This window comes from Aptenodytes forsteri, unplaced genomic scaffold, assembly GCF_000699145.1.
Source record: "Aptenodytes forsteri isolate BGI_AS27 unplaced genomic scaffold, ASM69914v1 Scaffold52, whole genome shotgun sequence".
Classification (NCBI taxonomy): domain Eukaryota; kingdom Metazoa; phylum Chordata; class Aves; order Sphenisciformes; family Spheniscidae; genus Aptenodytes; species Aptenodytes forsteri.
In genome coordinates this window covers 254,934-264,332 of record NW_008795434.1, presented here as the reverse complement: position 1 = coordinate 264,332, position 9,399 = coordinate 254,934, and positions in this window count along the sequence as shown.

Here is a 9,399-nt window from a genome sequence, read left to right as displayed (position 1 = left end):
GTGAGCGAGCGGCTGCGTGGTGCTTAGTTGCCGGCTGGGGTTAAACCACAACACAGATGCAGCTGTTAACAGCAGAAAGCAGAACAAATGGATGCAATACCCCGAACACTAAGTGTTTGCAGAGGGGAGGGATCAGGCTTTCAATATACCCCAGATTTTCTGGTCTGCAAAAGCATTCCCTGTGTGTTGGAGCATGTAGAAATTATTTGTAATTGCTAAGCTCCCTTCTTAATTGATGAAGAAAAATAGGTACCTCTAAGAGGTGATTCACCTCATCTTAAAACCAGAATGTAAGGTCAGTGACAGTAAGCCAAGCCATTCAGCTGATTTGGGTATTTCTCAATTACTGCTCTGAGAGACCTTATCCAGATCTACTTTCACAATGAATTTTTCTGCACGTATTTCTATCATACTTGTTAGAGGAAGCTACCTCTCTCCAGCTGTCTACTGACTCTATATGCCTATGGACTATGCTGGCTCTTAATTTTCTTCCTTTTCTTTTTGGACTTTGGTGCCAGGTTCTCAGTGCCAAGGACCTGGGATTTCTTTTCTGGGAATGTGATATTTTGCAGTTACTGACCTGAGGGACTCTGTCAGAGCGTGCCTAGTATTCAAGGCACTGGGAGTCTCTGGAAGCTGCTACAAGAGGGGTAAATGAATGCAGCCAGATGCAAAACATAGTTATACCTGCTATTTTCCCGATTGCTGGGAGTAAGATTCATCTCACCCGAAAGTTAAGCACTTAGTCTAGGCAAGTTGTCTAGGCTGCTTAGAAAGGCAGAGCACTCTCAGGGGGCGAATCTCCCAGATTAAACTCTTGAGTCAACGCATGTTTACTGATGCTAAATGTTTACATGGATTAAAAATATGAAGAAGTTAATGGCAGATAAAAAACCTGAAGTTTACTGTATAAAGATACCCACTCCAGTTCAGAAAGTCCCTAAGGCAGAAATTTCTGGAATGTGTTTTGAGGATGTGTATTTCTTTTGATCTTACATTCTTCCTAGGCATTTGCTGTTGGCCAATTTCCAAGAAAGACTGTGTTCGATGGCCCCCAGGTCTGTCCCACTGCAGCTCATCTTACATTCTTACTTTCTTCAAGTGGGATGAACCACTGTCTGGAGGTACCTATCTGTTTTCATGGCTAGAGAGAGTCTAGATCAGTTGTTACTGGACATGAGGGATGGGGTTCTTACCTCGTGTTAGACAACTACAATGTAGATGTCTACACTGGAGTTAGTCACTCAGAGCCCCCTCCAGTCATTGTAGAGAAAGGGACATTTTTAGAGAGCAACCCATCTCATGCTGCAATCTGTCTCTTCTATAGACCAGAAACACTCTACCCACAAAGTTTCTATTTCTCTCCTGCATATTTTTCAGAGAACAACACATCTCATCCTAACTTCTGTCTCTTCTACAGACCAGGTGCATTGTGACCTCAAAGTTCCTATTTCTCTTCTATTTCTTTCTCAGACATCTGGGGTACACAACCAACAGTAGACGAGATGAATTCCTACTCCATATGTTTAGGTAGCTGAAGATAATTGCTATGGATCTCACCTTTCATGTCCTTGTTCCAGATATAACTAGCTTATTTCACACTTCTTTTTCTCATAGAAAGAACTGATTGTGTTTTCTAGACTACACATGCTCTGACGTTGACTGGTAATTTGGTCCTCGTGTCCAGTGCAGCGGTCCCCTGTGATGCTCTTTGAGTCTCTCCACCAGGGATATACAGAAGGGCTCCTTTGTTCTTTGAACTGTCCAGTCCACTGTTTCAGTTCAACATTTTCCACACAACTCCCATCATGGTAGACAGGAAAGGTGTTGACATAAGATGGTTTCCATGGCATCTGATTAACTTTGATGTTAATCTGATTAAAATCTGATGTCTTTTTTACCTCTCGGAGCAAGAGTGGGTATGCAGTAGAAGAAACAGTATTCCATGGGGCAGCACGCGGTGTTGAACAGTAAGGTGAAATTTTATTCTGTAGGTCTTGCAGGGGACAGTGATGATCTCTGAAAGGTATTCCTGCTTCTTTCAAGATTTTGCTTGACCCAAGGAGGCCAAAACACGCTATTTTTCTGGATTTTCTTTTTAACCACTAAACCTCAGATCCATGGGTTTATACTCATAGGAAATCAGTTCTGCCCATGATTTGGCAGAAGGCGGAACCATCTGACATTTTTTGGTCGGAAGTACCTATTGCTTTATATAAAACAACAGGATCTCTCCCAGTCTCAGGACAAAGGTGCCACATCCGCAAGTCATCTCACAAAGGCAACAAGCCTGAGACTCTCAGGCTCTCTGCAGTATGTAGTTGTCACACTGCAACACAGCAATCCTTGTTCCTTCTGAGCAATTTCTTTCACTCACCCAACAAAATCTTCCATATAAGTGGGATGGTGGAACATGCTGTTAAATGTTTATTACTGAAAATTTGAGGGAAACCACACGGATTTGCTAGACAAGACTTACAAAAACAAGTTGCAATAAAAACTTTATAGCATCTCCCCCAGCACCCTAGCATAGGCTTCCTTTTTGTTTATGAAACATATGCATAAACTGATGGGCAAAATTTGCCTCTCTGGCTACATGGCAAACATCCATTTCTGACTCTGCTCTTGTGCACCAGATGAAGACTTTTCCTGTTACGACTGCATTTGAAAAATTAGCATTCAACACAGAACTGAGGTTTGCACTGCATGGGGCAGAGTTGCAGGAGGAAGCAGAGAGGAACACTACGTTGCTAGCATAAATTCCTTTTATTTCACTTCACTTCTTTCTTCCTCAGCTTTGGGGACATTTACTATGAAATTGATAGGTGTGATTCTGACATCAGATTAGACAGTTATAAATGGTCCAATTATCTCAGCTTAATGAGTTACGTGTGACAGACCTCGTCAATTTATTTCAAATGCCAAGCATGGTGCATTGAGCAAAGGAATTCTGCTTTGCATAGCAAAGCTTGGAGCACGGGCAGATATGGTAATTTCCTCACTTACATTTTCCTTTCAACTTGAAACTAGTACTAATCAAATCTATAGGTAAAAAAATTATTAATATTAATATCAATATTTTGTAGTGTTACAGTAGTACACCAATGGAAGCAATTCTCCATATGGCTTGGTGTTTTATAAACTTGAAGTAGTTGAAAGTTCCTCAGAAAAATGAAGAGAATCTGCAGTGTAAAAATAACATAGCGAAGAACGGGCTAAAAATTTATTTTCAGGTTCTCAGTGTCCAATCCAGATAGGCCAAATAGTCAGAGGGTTAAATCACAAGAAGGATGAATCAGTTTAGGCTTCTGTATAAAAGCAAACAAAAAACCCCACCAAAATCTGTTTAATGGCTTGGGGAAGGAAACCTTCCATGCATAACTTGGGAAGACAGAGAATTTCCCATCCCTGCAGATTTTAGGCCCATTCCGGCTGGGAATGACAGGTAGACTCAGTTCTGTCTTGGCAGAGGAGACATGAGTGAGATGATTTTCTGAGATTTCAACGAACTCTGCAATTGCAGAGAAAGGGTTAGTTTTGCAAATATTTTGTTAATTCTGCATTTGCTTTTTTTGGCATAGGCAGGAAAATGAAGCCTTGTTAGGATGAAGATTTATAAGTAAGATTAGGATCAGGCCTAATGGAGCAAAAGGGGACTCTGGTAGCTTTGCTGTTTGACAGGTCCCATCCAGTTTTCTCCCATATGTCAAGTAATGCTAACAAAGAGTTTCCTGTTGGAAGAACACTCTCAGGAAGTACTGTTGAAATAAACCTAAACAGAATAAATTGATTTTGTCATTCTTTGGGGGAAAGATGAGGTCTTACAAACACTTTTTAATCACACACGATCAGTTTGCCTTCTGTGTTCATGTATGTGCAATGATCTGCCTTTTACCTGATGCAACGTGAGCCAAAATGATACTCGAAAGTGGAGGAAAGTGGCTTTTGCAACTGTGTAAGTGGGTAATTCCTATGACAAATTTGACAGTGCCAAAGGAGCTTCCATGGGAAGGAGAGAGGACAGATGGAGCCAGAGACTGATTCGTCTCTCTTTGACCATCCACCATGAAGACTGAAAAATTTCTTGCTCTTTACCTGCTTCCACCTTCTATCCCCTGCTAGCTGTTTGCTACAGATCCTTCTTTGAGGTTTTCTGTCTTCACAGTTTGCTTTGGAGCAGTTCATGTGGGTGTTATCATTCACGTGGGTGTTATCTTTCACCACAAGGTTACCTGTCTTTCTGCTGAAGTGGATTAAAGAGTGTCCCACCTACCCTAATTCTGCTGGTTGCAAGGGCTTGAGGTTTCTTCTGGGGACAGGGAAGAACAGATGTTGTGGGGAGGCTGAAACCACACCAGCTATATATAAAACCAAGCCTCCATCAGCAAATCTTAATGACTTCGCCTGAAGTACATAATGAATGTCATCATTGTCCTGCGCACTAGCAGGCTGCAGGAATATCAAACTTCAAGCTGGTGAATAGAGACAGACAGCTGAATACACTAATATTTTTATCCAGAAGAACTAGGTCTGGAAGAGGTCTTCTGTCCACTGGCAGCTGAACCTCTGGTCTGTGCCCAGGGCGTGATGGCTATCCAGTGCTCTTTTTCTGTATTAGCGATGAATATTCTCTGGCTGTTTGTGTGATGAAATGTAAGAACTGAGATGTGCGCATGAACAATTGTTTAGTATAGGAAGGATCATGAGGAAATGTGATCTGATATGAGACTGCAGGCCTTTGAATATGGAGATATCTCAAATCCCTTTCAGAAAGGCAGAGCTATGTGACCTGAATATGACAGCTATCCACTTTCTGTGCTTGGCTTTACAGAGAAAAACCCCTTTGACTTCAGCAGGTCTTGGATCGGCCCATCTGAGAAACCACCAATAAAACCACATCGAGTGGTAACAAAAAGTCTAAGGCTCTAATATCTGCCTGGCTGGCCCTGTGATGATTCGGTCTCCTTTCCTTCCTCCTCTGTTTTTCCAGGTGATTAGTGAAAAACCCCTTCTCTAGACTCATCTGACTCCCGCTGGGACAGAGAAGACGTGCAGGTAACAGAGTCTTTCTGGCTCACGGACCTTGTCATGTTTTTATAGTCTGTGCAATTAATAGCTACCCTGGTCAGGAAGGCTGTTCAACAAGAAGAGCTGGATCTCATCTGTATGAAAAATTCCTGGGGAACCTGGACTGCTGTCAGCCTACCTGACTGCATAATTGGTACCATTCACTGACACACTGGGCCCAGTGGTCTACACGATGCCTGGGGCGGTGAGAAAATGGTAGAAGAGCCTGGAAAAGCCTCAAGACGTGTCCCAAGACTGGTTCACCCACACACATATAATCATCACCAACACGCTGGGGGACTCTCCATGGCAATGGCTCCTTCCCATGAGGTCACCTTGGTTACCGAGCCCATCTAGGTTTCAACTTGATGCCTTCAATGCAAACCAGAGCCCTAGGATCAGATGACAGCCATTGGTCCCACTGCATCCAAAACACTGCCTCTCAGCAGAAAAATATGTCTGGAATGCACAGTCATTGTATTACACAGGGGTGCGATTTCACTGCAGGGGATACAGTAAACCCCTGAAAGATGTTGGCCGATCAACAGATCATGCCATAAGACTCTGCTCAGATTGCTTTTGGCATGGCTGCCTTGACACAATTCTAATTAAAACCAGCTGGTCCTAACTATATTTAGTGATATTTATTTGGGTTTTGATGCTTCTTTTTTTCTTCTGTTTAATCCATATGGCTGTAAAGAATTTCTAAACAAGCAGGAACAAGCATGTTGTTGATCAGTTAATGAGAACAAGAGCTGGGTAAAAGGGGACGGCAAACCCAACTGAAGGGCATGGTAAACCAATGAACTGGCCATAGGCAATAGAGCTGTCAAACCTTATTTGTTGTAGGGTTGTGACTAGAATCTACAGCAGTTAATTGTCATGCCCGTGTGATCGAGAGGGTGGGATTAGTTCTGATTCCTAGTGGGATTCCCAACATCCTGGCAGGCCCTGAAAGACCATCCAGTCCCAAGGCAGGAACAATCTCATCTATGCTCTTCCTGACAGCAGTTTATTTAATCTCACCTTAAAGCTTTCCAACAGGCAAAATTTTTCCATAAGACAGATTCCAGCACACAGCATTCATCCTAACACCGAGTTTCTCCTAACATTTAAGCAGAAAGATTAACTGTCCTGCAGTTTAAGCTCTTGATTATCACAGACATTGAGAACAGAGTAGTTTTGTATGCTCTGAAGAATTTTTTCAGGTTCTTGAAGGTTATCAATTTCTTGTCTTCTCTTCCCCTCTCCCCCATCTCATTCCTCTTTAGCCCAAACAACCCCACTTCATTCAGTCTGTCCTCATATTTCATATTATCTGGATATGTGCTGTTTGGCAGCATCTGGGGGAAGCCCGCCTTCCCCTCCCCACACAAACAACAAACCTACTTCCTTGCCTCTGTCTATCTGTCTACAGGATTTGATGGGTTGCCGTTTGGGTGAGATGGGTGGGCTGCGTAGCACATGGCCATCCCCACTTCACAAGAGTAGGCGCTCACCCCTTACCAATCAGTACTCATCAGACGAGTTTACACAACTGGAAGCCCCTTCCCTTTCTCCCTCCCTTTAAATCAACTTCCGAGCTAGTGTTGTAACGAGTCAGACGGTCATATGGCTCCTATTACCCTGGGATCTGAGCAACGCCCATCACTTCAGCTAACACCTTGTGAGTGATGGCCAGGGATCTGATGTTTTGTGAAACCATGCGTTTCACAGCTGATGAACCAGAAGGGAAAATCTGGTAGACTTCGTGTTTTATGAGAATGGGGAGAACAATGCTGTCATCAGATTGCACTTAATCCTTCCCTCTTGGCAGTCCACATGTAAGCGAGGTTGACATGCTGCTTTGTTTCAGACTGTGCAGTGCTGTTGTGAATATGACATGTTCTCTCTGCAGCTGTCACTCAACGTGACACGGATGGGACAAAGTCAAACTCTACAAGCCTTGGAAAACCCACCTGGTGGGTCCTTTATCTGACCTGTTTATTCTTCTTAAAACTTTCTTTTTCTGTAGTTTTCCTACACTGAGTGGCTGTGTACAGGGAAAGATGCCCAGCAGGCTGACGGTGACCGAAAAATGTTCATAAAATTCATATCCATAGGCAGTTGTAGGCAGTTCTCTTTCTCTACAGATGTTTTTACCAGCTGAGGATGGGAAATGGGATCTATCAGTGTCCACTACCGTGTAGTACTCTGCATTCATTTTATGAGGTTTACTTTGCACGGTTAGGTGAATCCCAGAAAATAATCACAGTTGCATCTCTTTTGAAGATACACTGAAGAGTTTATCATGACTGCACTTGCACCGGAGGAGATCTGAACTAATCACAGCATCCATCTTTTCACTCGTGCCTGTGGGACCGAGACTTGTTCACCAAATAGGTCTCTCCCTGCCCAGTATAGGATCTGCTGCAAGGTTGACAGCCTGGGACGGCACAGCTCCTCAGCTCTGAGCTGAACACTAAAACATTATCATCACCACCCTCAGCTAACAGACAAATCTCTCTGTATTATTCTGATTCTCCCTTACCAAGTGCCAGATCCCCTTTATCACGCCAGGACTGTAGGCCTTCCTCTACCATGCTTTCTGTGCCAGGAATTTCGGGAATCTTGTGTCTATCCAGTGCTCCTGTCAGAAAATATGGAAGGAGCATAAAACCCTCTGGTCATTCAAGAGAAAGATTGACAGGCAGATTTCGAACACTTTTTTAAAATGACAATGTTAGTAATGCTTTCATATTGACTACACACATAATATGATTATATATGTGTGATATACACAAATTCATATATACGTATAAATGCAAAATTTCCTTGACAGATTAATTGAAATACATTGTATTTTTAACTTTCTGCTACGTGTTTATGTATTTACACAGTAACCTACACATATTCATAGGCATGCATGTGGCAATGCAAGCACACAAGTATATATGTATTTCTGCTCCAGATAAGCCAGTGTAACAAGCCAGACAGCAAGTAAATATGCTTTGATATCAGAACCTCATAATATTCTTACAGAACAACTTTTGGGTTTTGGGAAATACTTTAAAACGGTCAAGCATATCTCTGGTTTGCTGACGTCAACAAGTATGAATTGGAGTCATTCTTTCCAGGAACTGTCCTCTTTTATTACATCCTTGCGGTGTGCTGTAAAACCAAGATGTGACTGGCCTGAGCTACTGGGGATCACATGTCTCTCGTCTCATGAGCTGGAGTCCAAGGTCCACTTGTGAGCTCAGTCCCAGCGTACGTTAAGTTTTGATGTGCGCTCAAACACCCCTTTAGGATTTTGAAAGGGATACCCAGCGCATCTTCAGCTGCTGTCAGGTGCTAACCACCGGTAATAAATGGCTATTTTGGGGGGCAGAAGGGGTTGCCTTTCTGTGTGCTGTGTGCAGGATATCCTGCAGATAGCACTGACGGGACATGACTCATTAGTTGCTTCTGTAGTAGACTGATATCCTCTGTGGGTATCACAGCACAGAGGGGGACGCTTGGCGGAGTGCAGGTTCAAAGTCATATTTCCCATGTCCTTACCCCAAAACATCTTTTGGCCTTCTGCACAATATCATCTCTAGAGGAACTCTTGTAACTGAAACTGGGCAGGACCAAGTTATTATCTATTTTATGTCTTTTTATTTATTTACATCAATGTTTGCTACAGAGATCTGGGATGTTCTCTGTGGGGATGGGCTTGTTTATTTTAATTTTGACATTTGTTCACTAGATATGCTTGGAGTAGGCTGTGTTTTAGTGGGAGAGTTTGGCCATTTAAAGTATCCTACACAAAAAGCGTAACCCCATAAGGACCAGACACCCTTGGCACCTCTTTAAACAGAAAGCTGAAGGAGTAAGAAAACCTAAGACCAGAACTTCAGTCCTCTTTCCCACGTGTCTTCTAATAACCCAGTCATGGGACCATTGCAACATACAATCCACCTACACTTGTCTTCCCACTGCCAAGTAGTGTCATTTTGGTCTCTTTGGCAAAGTCAGATGGGCAGGCTTGGCAGATGCCTGATAGGTCAACATACTCAAGCCATTTTGGACAAGCGTATGAGGATTATAGTGAAAGGGGAAAAGAGTCTTGTAGAGAAGTGGGCCCCTGTGAACCTCATGAGGTTTAACAAGACCAAGTGCAAGGTCCTGCACCTGGATTGGGGCAACCCCCGGTATCAATACAGGCTGGGGGATGAAGGGATGGAGAGCAGCCCTGCCGAGAAGGACTTGGGGGTACTGGGGGATAAAAAGCTGGACACGAGCCAGCAATGTGCGCTCACAGCCCAGAAGGCCAGTCGTATCCTGGGCTGCATCCAAAGCAGCGTGGCC